This window comes from Lacerta agilis, chromosome 3, assembly GCF_009819535.1.
Source record: "Lacerta agilis isolate rLacAgi1 chromosome 3, rLacAgi1.pri, whole genome shotgun sequence".
NCBI lineage: Eukaryota > Metazoa > Chordata > Lepidosauria > Squamata > Lacertidae > Lacerta > Lacerta agilis.
The window spans coordinates 60482498-60500474 of record NC_046314.1 but is presented as its reverse complement, the minus strand read 5'-3'; the positions used below and the strand labels follow the sequence as shown (position 1 = coordinate 60500474).

At 42.7% G+C, this 17977-nt stretch overlaps 1 protein-coding gene across 2 annotated transcripts in view; it reads left to right on the top strand.

Moving 5' to 3' along the window:
- Positions 1-377: 377 nt before the first annotated feature.
- Positions 378-17977, top strand: part of HIVEP2 (HIVEP zinc finger 2) — a 141510-nt gene continuing 123910 nt past the window's right edge. The window contains exon 1 of one of the 2 annotated variants that reach the window (XM_033143909.1): positions 378-679. The gene's annotated coding sequence lies outside the window, so the exon portion shown is untranslated. Of the gene's footprint in view, positions 680-1357; positions 1649-17977 lie in introns of those variants that run through there. The other variant, XM_033143913.1, reaches the window with a different exon arrangement.

Genomic DNA, 17977 nt, shown 5'->3' with positions numbered 1-17977 from the left:
GGCGGCTCTCTCGCGCTGTTGGCCTTCTGGTTCAGCCTCCTCGCCTGCCTGCCTGCCTCCTGCCTCTCTCCCTCCCTCCCTCCCTCCCTGGGACGCGCTGGGGGATCCGATGACATCACTGGCTGAGCTCTCCCCTCGCTCGCTCGCTCTCCCCTTGTAACTTCTGTTCTGGGAAGTGGTGCCAGGAATAACCCAGTCTGTCTGCAGATCAGAGGCTCCTATCATCCAGAAGGGAGGAGAAAAGGGGGGGGCGCACGCCACACCACACACACACACACACACAGACACAACAACTGCGGCTTCTCGGGCCTGCCCTTGATACGTGTGCATGTATGTGTGTGTATATATATATATATTATGTGCGTGTATAGGTTTTTTTTGTAATAAAGTCGAGCTGACGCGGAGAGAGAAAGGCAAAAGAGAAGGCGGAAAAGAGCCAAGCAAGATGAATGATCGGTTTGAATAGAAACACACGAATCAGACGCCCTTTGGCTGTCGGAATATCTCTTTCTGCCTCTCTATATAAAGCAATGCAGCAAGGCATCTAAAGGCAGACCCGGGCTTAGCAAGAGAGCAACGAGAAATCACACACGGGACGGTCGTCAACAACAACAACACCAGCAGCGGCAGCAAGAAGGGCGGCAGTTAGAGGGCTTTCCTCCTTCTCGGTGACTCCCAGGTGAGCTCCTGCTGCAAATACTCACCCCCTTCTTTTTCCTGTGGGGCTCGAAGCAACTGACAACCCTTTGAGGTGGTCTTGATCGCCACGGTCAGGGGTTTTACAGTCACTGTGGAGGGGAGAGAGAGGCAGTGCCATGTCACTGGTTGTTTTTGTCCACCCCCACCCCTGGAGAGCAAGTGCTTTTGCTGGCTTGCGTGCATGTACTGAAAGAAGACTTTTAAATAATATATATACACAGGGGTGAGAGCTCAAGGTTTTGCCAGCGGGGTGAAAAGGGGGGGACTTAGTATTTTCGGGTGGGTAGCATCACTTATCCCCCCCCCCAATTTCCCTGAACTGCTCAGTTTCCTTTGGGGAGATGGTGCTGAGGAAGGAGGGGCCGGGGGGAGCTAGGAATTTGTGCTGGTCTCCTTTCGCTGCTGCGCTGGGATGCTCAAGCATTTCCGATGTTGTCGATAGAGCGACTAATGGAAGCCTTGAGGACAGAGGCAGCCGCAGGCTCTGTCACCACCACGTCCTCGGGAAAGGCTCGGGTCTATGCTTTTGCTTCGTGTTTATAAGAAGTTCATATCTGGCAACCTTCGCTAGGAACCGCCTCCCATCTCCTTCTCTCCCCCCCCCCCTCCAGAAAACCCTTCGTTTCTCCCTCACAAGTCGCCGTTGCCTCCCCCTTCTTTCTTTCTCTCTCTGTGCGCAAAGGGGAAGGTCTTCGCTAGTGGCCTTACTGCTAGGGAATGTGGGGAATACCCAGCATGTAAGTGTATGCAGATGAGGCGCAGGCTGCCTTGCGTAATCTCCTCCTGTGGGGAAGAAGTATGTGCATGGTTACTAATGAGCAGATGAGGAGGCGGAGGAAGAGCAGAGAGCGAGCGAGCGAGCGAGCGCGAGAGAGAGAGAGAGCCCCAGAGGAGGCGACGCGACACGGCTGCCGCTGCTGGGCTGAGGCACCGCTCTGCCCATGTCAAGGTAGCTGGCGGCGAGGTGAAGGGGAGGGCAACCCCCCCCCTCCGCGTGCGCGCGCGCTTGCTTCGCTGAGGGGGCCGAGGGGGCCTTGAAGGGCGGCGCGTGGTGTGTGTGTGTGGGGTGGGTGGGGGGGACGGTTGCTGTCGGAAGGAATTTCAGTCACCGCCTCCAAGGGCTCAGGGTGACTTGGCAGTAGCCGCCGCCGCCTGAATTGCCTTCGGCTCGACGTCGTCTTCTCCTTGCGGCCGTGGGGCGGAGGTGGCATGTGGGAGCCCCTGGAGGGGGGCAGAGGAGGAAGCAGCAGCAGCAGCAGCTTGTGGCGGTGGCAGCAGCAGCTGTGCGCGCGGGGGAAGAGGAGGAGCGCGCGCGGAGTTGCTGCGCGCGCCGTGGTGGTGGTGGGGGGTGGTGGTTTGGTTTGCGACGAATGTGCGCAGGGCGGACAGGGGTAAAAGGAGAAGGCTATCTGGTGTGTTGCGCCTTTATGTCTGTTCCCTGAAGTGGGTGGAACGTTGGCCCGTTCCGGGAATGTTCCATGACGTGTAAAAGCCACAGGAAGGGGGTTAACAAGGGGCTCTGCCTGCTGTTGCTGCTGCTGCTGCTGCGAAAGCAGATGTGATCTCCCTCTCTCTCCCCTCTTCTGCACATGGGCTCCCCTGAGGGGTTTGGAACGAAGGCGGTTTCGCCCCCCACCCCCTCCGTTCTCCTTCCCTTCCAGCCCTCTCCTATTTGATTGCAGATAAATGCATTTCTTATATAATGCGTGTGCATATGGATGTTTGGGTATGATTATGTAACGGGCACATCCATGCTTGTGCTGAACCCCCTCCCCCTTTAAGCATCTACTTGCCTGAGAGCGTCCTTTGGGGGATGAAGGAGGCAGGCAGGCAGGAATATAGCCGGTTTCCCTGGCAATTTCCCTTTAGAATTTATTACCCCTGTAATGATGGGAAGCTGGCATTTCAAGGGGAAATCCCTGGTTTAGTCTGGACGGCAATACTTCAGGCTTCGAAAGGGGTCCCTAAACATGATTCTCAACCTGCAATGTCCCTGAGGTACAATAAATATTATAATACCCCATGCAGAGATACACTATACAGAGTGCTGTGAAAAAGGAAGGCAGCTCCCCTCCACCCATGCTTATTGTAGCTCTTAAGAAAAATATGAAAAAATGTTTACTACCGATCCAGTAACAGAGGCCTAATGTAAGAATCTGTTTATTTGTTATACATTAGTAAGACCCTGGTCTCCCCCCTCCACACTTGCTGTATGCCACAATAATTTTGTTGCTTTTCCTTTTAAATTGTGTATGTTGTACTTATTAAAAACATGAAGCACTTACGTCATTGTGTGTGTGTATATGAGTACACACACACTTCTACTTTGTTGGGATGCAGTTACTGACTGATATTTTTTTCTCCTGAACTCATGATTAGGCCTTCATTATCAGACAAATGAATTAAATTGAAATATTGCTATTGGAGTTTGAGTCTGCACATGTGCTAATATATATTATATTGACAGAAAGTGATCAGTTGGTGTGTTTTTTTCTTTACAGAATTAATAGACATGTGTTTTAGAGAACATTAGCTATTGTGTGCTATACAAATGTTAATAATGAATGTTAATAATGATGTGGTCTTTCTATATGACACTGGTTTCAGTGGAATTACAAGTATAGTAAATGAATTTAGGAGCTTTAGCATAGTAGAGCTTTAGTTTAGTATGGTATATCCTGTAGCTTGCTAAGAGGGAACATGATTTATATCCATACTTTCAAGATAAATAAATTAATGTCTATGCATAAGTTTGCAGGATGTGGTACAGTGTTACCTTTATTATGCTATCTAAATAAAGTTATTGGTCCAAAGAATATCTGTGGGCAAAAGATCTATGGGAATCTTGGCACTGTCATTGGTAAAACACTGATCATAGTTGGCATTTGATGCCAGTTCATAAAATAAAAAAAAATTAAGTTCAATTTTTTTCCTCATGTAAACATTCTGAAATTTTGCTTGGGCTCCTGTATTTTGTCAGTTTTTCATTAATAAAAATGTATTATTGGAAACATTTATATGTTTGTTGTAAAAGTTATATTTGTTTAGTACTTAAGGTTATTTAATATTTCCATTTCCTAATCTCTGACTCTAGCATTACCTCCAATATGGTTTTTGAGCTCTGTTATTCTTAATTTTAGATGTGCTTTTATTGGAGATGATAGGAATTTCTGCATGAAAGTTAAGAAACAGGAAGTTGTACAGGTGTATACATGTGCACACACAACTGAGAACCAGATTCTGGTAAAAATACCCACAGGATCCCACAGTCCATGCCTGTGTACACTGTTCTGCAAGCCATTCCTTGGACTGACATCTTTTAATACTGTCATGTGAGGACAAATTATCCCATGCTGCTAGAACCTGACCACTGTACTAGCACAACTGCTGCCTTCTGTCCTACCATTGTAGAAGTCTAAAAGGTTCTGCCATAAATTTGGAAGGCCAGCCTTGTGTATGGTATCTTTACAAGTATCCAAATATATGAGACAAAGGAGTTATTGCGGACTATGCAAATATGACTCTGCATACAGTATTATTGTTGCATTTGAGCTTCATAGTAGCCCTGTAAAATAGGTTAGGCTGAAATACAGTGGCCTCCATAAGGGTGCCCTGTCAACTTTGGTGCTAAATGGGGATTCAAATCTGGGTTTCCCACATCCAAGCTGTACACTCAAGCCACATCACACTGGCTCCGTCTGTGTGTTTAATATATGTATTTTTGCACACTCTTTGCTTCCATTGGGTGGGAAAGGTTTTTGGTAGACTGTTGATAAAACAGTGTGGCTATGTTGAAGAAGCAAACCACCGGTTAATTTAAGGTAGACCTTGTGAGGCCTAGGGCCAGGTGGGGCTGAATATGCTGTTGACAGTCTATAACAAGTGAAGCATGGATGTGGGGGAAGCAAGTAGGCTGAGAGTTGTGAAGCTGGAACAGAGCTGGGCAGTGTGAAAGTTGGGGGTAGGATATCTTCTGTAAACCTTAAGAGACTCAGGATATATTTGTTGGGAGGGGCGGCATGTAAGGGGCCATAGATTAAGTTGAAGGGGCAGGGTGGCCAAGTATGGGATAAGGTGACTACTGATTGGATGTTAACAGCTAAATCACTGACCGGAAATCTCACTTATAAAAGACTGACACAAAATGTTCCAATTTCCTCAGTTGGCATAAATGACCAAATGTAACTCTGCCAAAGAAAGCAAATTTGGAATATATGCTTCCCTAATATTCATATAATTAATCCGAACTCTGTGGCAACAATGTAGAAATGGCCCAAAAGGATTTTGATTACTGTATATTTTCTCATGTGTGAGATCTGTTTATAGTCCTTGTTACCATGAGGACAAAACACAGAAACATGCATGCATGTTGTTGGCTTTGCTGAGTAATCGTGCGTCTGTCTGTCTTATACTGGATCATTAGTTATATTATCTACTGGTAGACTAATGTGGCCTTCCATCAAGAAAAACACACACACCACAATGTTATGAGGAGTTGAATTTTAATAGTTTTCAATCAGTTCGGGGGGGGGGGGACTAGTAATCAAAATAAACTTTGGCCTTAAAACCTTGGAGATATCCTCTGATATAAGGGGGGAAAGCTATCACTACACTATGCACTTGACCAGATGTACATATTTTATTTATATTGAGAATTAATGAAAAATGTAATTTATGCAACCGTAAAAGAGTCAAGTACCATTTTGCTTCAGTTTCCCCATTAGTGGGGAAAGTGTGAAGTTATCAGTGCTAAGGTTGTAGAAAAGGGGGCTAGAATATAAATCTTTGTGTATTAACAGAGTTTTGTAATATAAATCTAAAGGAGAGATTAAATCTCATTGAAAAACTTTACTGTAGCAGGGTAAATATAATTATTATTTTTAAGTAAAAGATGCAGCTTTTATTCAAAATTTTGTATAATTTGGATTTTATTATTTAAAGCCAGTTATATAATATGTCCTTTAAAAATAACTTGATTCAAAATCATATCTGGATATAGTGCAAATGCATTAAAATCTATATTAATGATATCTTAAAACTGAATTCATGGCTGTCAAAAACATTGTGTTAAAGGCTTTCTATGTAAAAGAAGAGGTCAGGGATGAAATATTTGACTTGAGAGGTCAAAGAATGTAAATATGACATAAATGCTACATATGGATGGTACGATGAAGTTTAAGATCAACCATGGTAGAAGAAGAAGAGTTTGGATTTGATATCCCGCTTTATCACTACCCGAAGGAGTCTCAAAGTGGCTAATATTCTCCTTTCCCTTCCTCCCCCACAACAAACACTCTGTGAGGTTAGTGGCCCTGAGAGACTTCAAAGAAGTGTGACTAGCCCAAGGTCACCCAGCAGCTGCATGTGGAGGAGTGGAGACACGAACCCGGTTCCCCAGATTACGAGTCTACCGCTCTTAACCCCTACACCACACTGGCTCTCTGGTTTATTGTGTCAGTAATGTGCAGCAGCAGTGAGTCCCTTCGGCTTGTGCAATCTTCTCTTATGGTGAGACCACAAGGAGTTCAGAAGCCTTCACTTGTCGTTTTGATCAGCTGCAGCTTGTAACACAATAAATTGTGGCTGATCACAATGTTTCCAACAAGGAAACTCCAAGCCATGGGATATGAAGTTGAACTGTTTCAATAAACCATAGGTAAGATGAACCACCATTGGGTTTGGATGTAACACTAAACTGTATTTAATCATAAAGGAAGCAAAAGCTTCAGATCCCCTCCTTGTGGTTGTACTAAAGGAGGAAGCTTGAGGATTCTGTGGCTCATTCCCATCACAATGAATCATGGTTTAGCCCAATCAAAATAATACATATTATTGTGTGAATTGTGAACAGCTTGAACATTTAACTTCCCTGTTATGGAGTAACACTGTTCTGCCCAATAACTTACTAGCCCTTCTGTAAAATTCTGTACACTTATAATGCAGTGGTATGTATGTATGTATGTATGTATGTATGTATGTCTGTTTAAAAGTAAGTACCATTGAGTTCAGTGGAACTTGCTTGAGAGTGAGTGTGTTTAGGATTACAGTCTAAATCTTATAGTAAGTAATCTTGGTTCATGGCTTTGCATATGTATAGAGAAAACCAAACACAATTCTTGATTAATCTTCCTCTAACCAATGTGATACCTTCGGATGTTCAATCAATTAATCTCCTTTATTGGCATAGAAAAAGTGCATGGATCAGAACACAACACAGTTAACAAAACATAGTAGGAGATACTTTAGGATAAAACTGTCCAGACATCGTGAGTTACGAAAATGGCTCCTAGGACCTGTGGTGACATAATTTCATGGCGTCACTCAAAAATATTGCTACATTCTCCACAATGTTACTACAATCGTTCAGCAAATAAAACACTCTTCATTAAGGGGGCCAATTGCTTAACCTTCGGGTGCTATTGAGTGCAATTCCCATCATCCCTGACCATTGGCCATGCTACTGGGGTTGATGGGAATTGTAGCCCAAAAACATGTTGGCTATTCCTGCTCTAAATATATATAAATAGTAGTGCAAAAGATGTGCTTCTTGAGTAGTATAAAGACTCTATTCTGTTGTGAACAGATATGGTTTATTTATTATAGCAACATATTAGTATGCATAATTGTTAAGGAAGTTATTAATAATTAAGTTGGAAATTTCATTTAAATTTGCCCTTTTTTATTGGTGATTTAAATCAACCCACTCACTGTAGGAGGCTTGTCAATAAGATCAGTTACATGGCAAGGAAGATGAATGTAAATATGAGAAAAGTAACGTGTTTTAAAGTTTTTAAAAACAAGAGTTGTATTCTTCGTAGGTGTTGAAATGTATTGGGATTCCATATATTGCTGCTGGCTGCTAATCACTTTTGGGAACTGAAATTAGATGCTTGGTTTTTATTTAGTATTGAATAATATGAATGCTTGTTCAGAGTAAAAATATTGAATATTAATAGTTTTCATCTGATTTCTGTCCTGACTTAAATAATTTAGTAAACATTCGTTCAAGGATCTCCATACAGGTTTGGGACTTATCTACATAGTAGTCTTTTTATATTGCTCCACATGGTGTCTGTTACATGGTGAGCCATTTGCAAGCAGTGGATTTATAGGGTTCTGTTCTTCACATCACTACAAACTTGCATAAACCATTTGTTGTGATGTGGGGGGAAATGAGTTGCTGCAGATGAACAACTCATCACAAGATAATGACAGCTATTTAGAGCAATGTAAAACTGTCAAAATAGGGTTGCAAACTTCTGTTTTTTGGGGGGGAGGGGGCTTTCCCTTTATTGGGGCAGCTTATAGTATATTGTGCTTCGTTGGCAGTGAACCCTCTCTGACAGTGATTGTGATGGCACCAAATATTCAGTTGCAGAGGGAACTAAGCAGTGCAGTCCAGCTTCAGTAAAGGAAGGAAAATTGCTAGTTTGGCTGGGGCTAAAACAGCACAGAAGGGCAGAATGAAGACCAATAAGAGTCTCTGGATGTAGTGAAACTAAAACACAGGGAGCTCAGGGTAAAGCTTATGCTGAAGGAAGGGTGTTGAGCAGAGGATGGAAACCGCATCTGAAGGAAGGTTAGGTGGTGAATGAGTTAAAAGGGCAGAGGAGACGGGGAAATTAAGGCAAGAAATAGTTGACTGAGGAGTAGTGTCTGAAAAAGCTTCATAGTGCTTACAGAGAGGAGAGGCTGTACAGTGTGGGAGGAAAGAGAAAAGTGCTAAAAGAGCTGGTTCAAAAGACATGTTGTTAAAGGATGTGGGGCATGGTGGAAATGTGGAGTTGAAAAAACGACGAGCCAGTTGGAAAGTAGCTACACAGAGGGGCATAGAGACTATTGTTTGGAAAGAAGCTGGAAACTGGGAACCAAGGAGTTTAGGGTCATAGGGTTCCCAGATCTCAACGTGTTGCCAGGTGTTGCTGGACTGCAACTCCCATCAGCCCCAGCCGACATGGCCATTGATCAGGGATGATGGGAGTTGTCTGAGAACTATCTTTCCCTGTACTTTCTACTTTCTTATAATAACCACACTGCCAGGGAGCTGATAATAGCAGGAAGAGTTAAGAAGGAACATCAGCATCCAGGACTACAAGTTGTTTGCACTAATATGTTGTAGCCTTTTCAGCTTAGTCCACATCCTGACTAGTTGGTTATGCATGAATTAATGCAGGCGCTATACATTCCATATCTGACTGAGTTGGGGGGTTTTCTGGGGGGGGGAGGGGTTGTGACAGTTTCCTCCTTGGCCAATCATCTATTGATCTATTGTAGTATACCTTGTTTGAGACCTGGACTCTCCTGCCACTGATCCTTGACAGACAGTTAGTCTAGTTGACTTGAGCGAAGAAAAACTAATTGTATCCTTCCTTTGTTCCTGGTCTCCTGAAGTCTGAGCAATCGGTGCTCTCTTGTTACCCTTTGCATCCATTTCCTGTTGTGGGCACCTTTGCTTCAGAACCGTTTCCCATTCCAGTGCAGAACTAAGGTTGTGCTATTGCAGATGCATCATGGCATTTATTCTCTCTGCACCCCTCCTAGAGTACATTCCTTCTCTAGTCACTGCTGTGGGTACACGACAAAATTGCTTGCAAAGTCGTGATGAGTCCTTCATTTTTCTTTGCTATTTCCCAGTAAAATTGGAAAGTCTACCAACTGATATGTTCTGGCCCATTAATCTTGTAGGGTGGGTGCTGTTTTTTAAATAGAAAACCCATTCTAGCATTCATATCCAAGGACGTAATTGTTCCAGACAAGTGTAACAGCTCCTGTCTGCCCTCCCCAGTAAGTAATGGCCAAGTCATCCCCAAATATCTGGCAACTTTGAACTTACCAGGCAAACAGAGGAAAAGTTGAGTCAGATGGAAGTAACAAAGGCAACTGGAAATAAAGACCTCCTTTGCAGGGCTGAGGGTATGTATGCATCAATCTGGCAGAAAACAAGCTAGACCTTGGACTGAAGCAGGGCTGAGCAGATATGCTAGGGTTTCTCTCTCTCTCTCTTGTCTTTAATAGTTTGTATAGCTCTGCTATGAATTTAAGAAAGTGGATGTTGCCTGAATGCCTATACAAACCAGAGACCACAAAGATATGGAGCTGTGCTTAGGATATGGCTGCCACATGGAATCTCCTAGGAGTGCTGCTGTGTGGCAGTGGCTCCACATGGCAGTAATGATGTATGAGATTGGCTCACTACATTAATTCACAATTCATGTTGTCTAGACAGCCTGCATGCTAGCCTTAGCTGAGACTACTATTGTGCACCTTTGATGTGTGGAGACATGCTACTTGCTGCAATTATATGGAGACTTGCAGCTGTAGCAGTAGCTCTTGCATGTTGTGGGCACAGTGTGGAGTTGCCTACATAACAGAGTTTTGTGGCAGTTTTTGCACGGTGGCCACAAAACAGGAATTGCATGGAGTCTGGCTGACTGGCCTTGACCATTATGAACGTATGGCACACCCACTCATGCACATTTGTGTACACACACACACACACACACACACACAGGCTGAGAGTCTCAGTGGCGCCCTGGGGCAAAAAATTGGCTAACCCCGCTATAGTTACAGCTCTGCCCCAGGGACTAGGAGTAAGGCATTTGCTGTTGACCCCGTTCTGAAACTGGTACTCGAATTAGGATCCTATATACATGGAAAAGTGGGAATGCTTCCAACTACTTATTTCTAGATTGAATCTGGAGAAAAGTTATTTTCCCTGCAAAAAGACTTCTATGCAACAAGTCCATCCCAGGTTTGTTTTTAGTAGAATGTGAAGATTCAAAATCTTACACAGCTTGCATTTTTATACAGCTTGTGGTCGACGTTTATACAGTGTATCTTTTCAGAATTTGCTTTTGTTCTTGTTTTTATTATGTATTTCGTGCTTTTTTATCTTGAATTTTATGTTGTGAACCACCCTGAGATCTATGGATGGAAGACAGTATACAAATTATTACTGTTATTATTAAGTTTTAAATTCTCTTCTGTATTGACACTTCGTGTTTCGTACTATATAGAAACTAGTTCAGTTTTGCTGAAGAATGTTAAGCCAGGCCTCTGTGCCTCATGTACTGTGTTTAAAGCCTATTTCTGTTTAGCACAGTTTTGCTTTAATATATCTGCAGCGTGTCACTTGATCCTGGTCAATAGTTCAAGTCCGCAAGACAGGCTATAATAGTGGAGGACAATTTGGATCACATGACACTTTGTCAACCAAGTGGATTGTGGTTGGCAATCCAAAGGAAGGAATAAATAGACTCTGTGATTATTTACGGTCTGTTTGTGCTGGAGCACAGAAGGTCCTCGTATGTTTCAGGTTGATGATATGGAAAAGCCATTTAGTGTCATGGTCTGGGAGGAAGGATTGCAAATAGTTGTTTTTTATTCCCTTTGAATGCGTGTTTACAGGTTTAAATAGTGTCTTCTAAAACTGCTATATTGGAAATTATATGTAGTGAAACCCCTTTCATCTGGACCTCTGTAATCTGGTCTTTGTTTCTATACAGCTTGCTGTTCACTTGACAAAACGTTGTGTTTCTTTCTACTCCAGACATGTATCCCTTGCAAGCACCAGGTTCCTGGACGTGAGTGATGAGTGTATGGCAATGGGGGTAGGAGTTGTCTCCCATACATGCAGGGTTGGATCTAGGGAAGTGTAAGCAGAAATCTGCTAATTCACTGGGGCTTTCTTGGTGCTGCTTTCCTTCAACAGCCTCCTGTGTCAAGGAACCCCCTGAAATGGGGCACAGCAGAGTGCATGTAGCAGAATTTGGGGGACCACCTTGGGTGAGTGGAAGTGCTTTTCTGGTTAGGCAACACATCTTTGGATCTATCCAGCTTACAGCAATTTTTAAAAAATAAAGTCCTTCCCACTTCAAGACTGCATATTCTACTTTATTTACCATTACAACATTCATGTAAAGCAAGGGGGTATTATTATTCCATTGTTGCAGATGAATGGCTAGGGTTAAGATAAGCTAGTTTGCCAAAGCCTACATGACTGTCCAACACCTAACTTTTATTATTAGCAGCCTTCGGTTTGTGTTTGGTCAGGGTCTGTGCTGGGATGAAGTCCCATACAAATTTACTTGGAAATGAATGGGATATATTTCTGAATATGCATAAATAGATTGGGCTGTTAGTCAAATTGCTGAGCATATCTGGAACAACCCCAATTTGGGCCAATAATTATTGGGAATGTAAGTGTAAGCAAAATTAGGATCATAGGCTGCAAGAGATTGTCTGCCTGATCAGGGCCACTTTAGATGATGCAGACAGAAAGATTTACTTACACAGATGCAGATAGGTTTGGGATTGCATAAGACTTGGAAATCAACTTCTGGTAACTGGAGTTTTTTGGAAACCAAATTGATAATGCATACTTAGCTAATTGTCTTTCCTAAAACTATATTTACTAAGACTTGGCTTTCTGTTATACTTAAAGAATGTTTCTTTAGAGCAATTTGTAATTTACAAGAAAGGCAGGTCTGAAATAGAAATAACCATAACATCTTGTGATGTGATAAAAAGGAAATGTCTCTGGGAGTCAATACAGATGTTTCTTCCGTATTTTTACAGAGTATAGGCCAGGGGTCTGCAACCTTTAAGACAAAAAGAGCCACTTGGATCCGTTTCCGAAGAGAAAAAAAACTGAGAGCCGCAAAACCATTGCGGCCCACAAAAATGTCAACACTCAGAAGCTCATAGCACAATTTAGACAGGTAATGAAGAGCAGGTAATGAAGGCAAAATGGCAAAATATCACGAAACGCTCCCCCCCCCCCAGCCAAACAACAAGCACTGTATTAAAGGAACCGTCCGAACGCCTGACGCTGCAGGGGCAAATCTAGAAGGGGAAATCCAACCCCCCAGAATACTTCTGCCCCATGAACAGCACAAATGCAACCCTAAAAGTTTAGCAAACTTATGCAAAAGCACACAGCATGCACACTGCCCCAATCACTATTGGCCAGCAGAGGGGCTGGGCAAGGCAGCTGAGAGGGGCTGAAGCAGGGGGCTGATCACGTCCCCCCTGCAGGCGCGGGAAAACATTCCTTCAGAATGGATAAAACCCTTCTTTCAGTACATGGGACTCCCGCTTCTAGGGGGGCAGGGGGCTTCTGGGGGGGCACTGCCCCCCCTGTCGGCACGCCCATGCTCGGGCCCCTTTCGCCACGCTGCTTAAGGGAAGTCTCCTGCGCGCCCCCAAAACAGAGCCCGGGACCAGTCGTCCCCTGAGCTTTTCCCCGCGCCCATCTCATCCCGTTGGGCCGCCCTTAGCTGAACAGCCGGGCTTCCTTTTCCTTCCCAGACTGCCACGTCTCCTGGAGCCAGGCCCTTCCACTTTTTTAAAAGAGGGCTTCCCCCTCACCCGCCGCCCGCTGCCCCTGGCCCAGCCCGCAGCTGCCTCCTTACCTCGTCGAGCTCCACCAGCAGCAGCCAAACACAAGCGCCGGGACAGGCGCCAAGGAGGGAAGCTGCTGCGGTCTGCTGCTGCTCCTGCGCTGGCACGAAACGAGGCACGCATGAGCAGCACAGCCGCCGGCAATGTAGAGAAGTGGGTGGGTGCAGGTGGGCCAGCAGCGCGGCGCAGCGCCCCCTACATTTCGGCGCTAAACGCACCGGCCCTGCCCGGAGCCGCGGCAAAGGTGCAAAAGAGCCACATGTGGCTCCGGAGCCGCAGGTTGCAGACCCCCGGTATAGGCTGTCCTCTGTATCTTCATGAGGTTGTTGGTGTGTGTGTGTTGTAGATGCTGATGTTTGCACCTTGGCGATACGGTGATAATTTTAATTGCAGTTCTGCTACCTAGGCAGAAACAGCCCAACAAACTTAAAAAGGTGTTAAGCTGTTTCTATTTGGACAACAAGGAAGAAATCTGGCCCAGCTCCTCACTGGAAAAAGACAACTTTCATCTCTCTAGATAGTATAGTAGAAATCGATTTTTGCAGTGATATTTTGTGAAAATAAATAAATAAATTCAACATTCGAGAAGGCCAGATGTTATCAGCTGCAATGCATTAATGTAGATCAAACATTTAATTAGCACCTTCCTTTCAACAGTGCTTTTCTCTGGCATGGAGTGGCATAATGCTTTATTTTTGTATACTGTCAATAAATGAAGTGTATAATAATATTATATGTGCCAGCTATTTGTAAATGTAGTCCTTTGGGTACCATTGAGAGAGCTTTTGAGAGAGCTTTTCTGTGTTAAGTGGTACAGGATGAATGGGATCTACATAAAAGCAGGCTCTGCTGTCCAGTGTGAGTATGAAATAGTGATTGCAGCAGAACACCCATGATAATCAGTGGTTTTTCCAAAGACTGGCAAGTCTTTTTATACATGGGAGCCATTGCATATGCTTCATGGCAGTTCCCACCACTATTCCAGATTATTTGAGATCTATGTTAGAATTTGATAGAAAAGTTCCGAAATCTAGATTTATGGGCTTATAGCATCATCCTAGCCATGTTTTCCTCAGAAGTAAGTCCTATTGAATTCAGCAGGCCTTATGTCCAGGTAAGTGGGTTTAGGACTGCAGTCTTAGTGTTTTGTTTGCATGAACTGGAAAATCCTCCATTCAAATCTTACATGGACATTACTAGGGAAGTGGCTTTAGTTAATCTGTTATTTTCTGAAATCTTCCCCTGTCTCCCAATACAAGCATGATCATGTTATTGGGCTCTTTTACGAGGATTTGCAATGATTTCTGTGATAATGTATACGAAACATAAAACAGTCATTATTATTAAATGTTTCTTGAGTTAAAACAAAGAGAGCTGAAATACCTTCATTAACATTACTGTGGAAAGGGCAATACTGTATGCTTTTCAGATGATACTTTATCCATGGATCATAATAATAATAATAATAATATTTATATCCCGCCCATCTGGCTGGGTTTCTCCAGCCACAATGGGCGGCTCACAACCGAATATTAAAAACACAGTATCACCAAATATGGTGGAAGGGTAAAGACATTTTAAAGAGTAGCTGGGAAAGTTGAAATTGACTAAAGAATATGAACAGACCTGCATCTCTTAACCCAGTTTCCTTAATTTTTGTTCCCACATCGTTATACTTTGTAGAAGTACAGCAATTTGAAGTCTGCACTGGATGAGTGATTTATTGAAAATGCAATGCTGTATTGTTACTAACAGGCAAGAGTTAAAGTAATGACTGCTGCAGAAACTCAGGTTGTGACAGAATATTGCAAAGTGTTGCGCCCTATCATAGAATTGTACAGTTGGAAGGGACTGTGAGGGTAATCTAGTCCAACCCTGACAAATTAAGCATAATAAGAAGTAATTTGAAACAGAGAAAATGCTCACAACAATTGGGCATTGTTGAACATCCACGTGTGCTTTCCCATTTTTAACTGTATGCCTTGGATAATGTGGGAGGCTTGGTTGAACGAAAGAAAGGGCAATAATTCAGTTGTAACCAAATAACACTGGGGGAAAAAATGCTGGAATGCACGAAAATATAACCTTGGGCAAAAGAGGTCAGTTAATAAGCATATTACTGAGTAACCAGATTATCTGATAAATGAAAGATCTGAACCTGTAGAACTAGTTACTCAGAGTTGGAAGCACTCTGTTTTGACTGCTTTCCTTATTGCACACCTGGAGGTATGTCAGTAGAACTGCAATGATTGCGCACTCTAGAGTTTACTAGCTTGCTAGTAAAGACTTGCTTGTTATATAATATTTAAACAATTATGATATTTCCACTTAGTTCAGGAATGGCCTATATATTAGGAAAACAATTTCAGAAACTTATGTAATATTGTGTGATATATCTGTACATCAGTAACTATCTATATAAAACAACACATATCTGTAGGATCTTTTAAATATATATATATATACAAAGAGTATAAAAGAGAAGTCGCTTATTTGGAGCAGGTTTTTTTTTTTATAAGAAAAAAAATTATATCTTCCAGCCACCACAAGCTTCCAACCAAATGTATACGTAAAGGTTATATGAAATTCTAGAAGTAATGTGTAGCTTGATACAAAAAAGTCATCATATGTTATTGAAACAGTACTGTGGCATTTATCCTGGTAGTACCATATTAACCTTTAACAAATTGGTTTCAAGAATGAGTATATGATGAAGTGGCAGTATCTGTTTCATTTCTGTGTGCTGAGAAAGCTGTGGGTTCTTACTTGAGCTTTATGTTGATTCTGGCCACATTCTATAATTGCAGGTATATAATTGTGCTAGCTTCCAGGGCTGTACTGTACCCAATTTTGGCTCTTTTGCAGTGACGTTTCATAGCTGTATCCTCTGTGGTTTTTCTAATGGTGTTTTTACATGGAGCAGATGGCATATTATGTTGAAAGTTTTCTCATTCCTTTTGATTTTCCATTAGGAATGCCATGATAATCTACAAGTTTTTGATTTCCATGTAGATATTTTTTATTTGGGTACAAGTATCTCAAGCCATCCTTATGCCCGATTCCATCTAATTTACTTTTTTTTGGGGGGGGGGGCTGTAGCTGGCACTTTCCAAGATGTTCCATGTTTATGCACTTGCTGATCCAGCTTTGGGTTCTCTCCCCACCTTTCTTTTTCCTACTGAGCATCAAAGGCTTGGATGCCTCTGTTTTTCTCTTCCAATTAATGGAAAGGAGATGTACATTCTTCTGAGGCTTGTTAAAGAATGCAAAACAGTATTTCTATCTTGGTATACAGAAGGAGCTTAGAAAATTATTGCAGTCCAATATATGCATTAACTGGATTTGGTTCTGTTTTCTTCAGTTCTCTGAAAATCGGTCTGAACTCTTGTAAGCACAAGTGAGTCCATGAGACTCTAGGGCTGTGGTTCCCAATGTGGGGAACACACCCCACGGGGGGGGGGCAATTTGAGAATGAGTTATTGACAGTGAATGGCCTTTTAGGCTTCCTCCATGTGAACAGGAGTTCACTTTTTGAATAATAAGAATTATATGTCACAGGGTGGGGAGGCATCAGGATTTGAGAGATGCTTAGGTGGGGCATGGCCAAAAAAAAGGTTGGGAACCACTGCTCTAGGGTCTGTTCTCATTAAGTTTTGTGAAGAAACTCTTAATCTGGTGTAGGTCTTTGTATGTGTGCCTTCCTTCCCCTGCCTCCTCCTTGTGGGAAGGAAGAAGTAGCACATAAACTATGTTGCTTAGGGACAGTACCTCCCAGTCAACCAATTCCAAACTAAAGATCGGGAGGCCAAGGAGATGATTAATTAAACCAAATATGGGTTGCAGCATGGGAACTGGATACCTTAAGAACTCTCCCACCCCTTATGTTCCTCCTCACATGTTTCAGTAATCATTTGGGGCCCTACTCCAAATTCCTTGACCTCAGGAGCCAAGATTGGTATCAACTAGGAGTGGGCCTTTTCAGTTGTGGCACCTCTTCTGTAGAACAACATGCTGACTGAAATCCTTCAGGCTTCATCACTATACTGCTTCAGGCTTAACCCCCCCCCCCCCAACAATTGGTTATGTCATTTTTGCTGGCTTAGTTCTGGGTTATTTGTTTAACATATTAGATATTGTTTGTTTGATCTTTTGAGTATATATTGTGTCTTTAACTGATCGTGTTTGTTCTGTTGCTATTACTGTTTTTTAGCTGTCCTCTGTCTTTTTAGAAAAAATGGTTAGGACAGAAATTATAAAAATAAATAAACAGTGAGAGAGAGAGAGAGAGAGAGAGAGAGAGAGAGAGAGAGAGACTCAAAATGCTTCTTTATGGGCAATAATCAAGTGGAAAGAAATCAACCCAAACATACTCAGTAGCTTGGCCTGCCGTAACCATTCTGTTACTTTTAATTGATATCATCTGGTCATTTTCAGTGAAAATGCTCGCTCCCTTGTGAAATATATTTTATTGTAAATATTATTGTTGCCTAGGTTATAGTTGAATTTATGAGACAGCAGCTATGAAGCTGACTCTCCCCCTCCCCCTTATTTTTTTCCTACAGAGTTTTTCTCATTGTTTCCATGAATGAAATGTTCAGGAAATATTGTAAGCTTGAAAGTCTGTGGTTGCTGCTTCTTCTTTTCTTTTTTTTGAGCCCACAGTTCTTGATTTTGTTTTGAAATCTGCTCTGCTATAGTTGGAGATTTAATTCTAAAACTTTCACTGAAGTGTTCACAGCTCTTCTGAAGTATGTTCTACCCTGCCTTTCTCTTACATCAGCATATAGGCTTATGTAAGGCTTGCGTGTGTACATTGTTTATCTGTTTCCATGTGTGAGAGTAAAATACATGCCATTGCAACAGTGAAGGATACGAG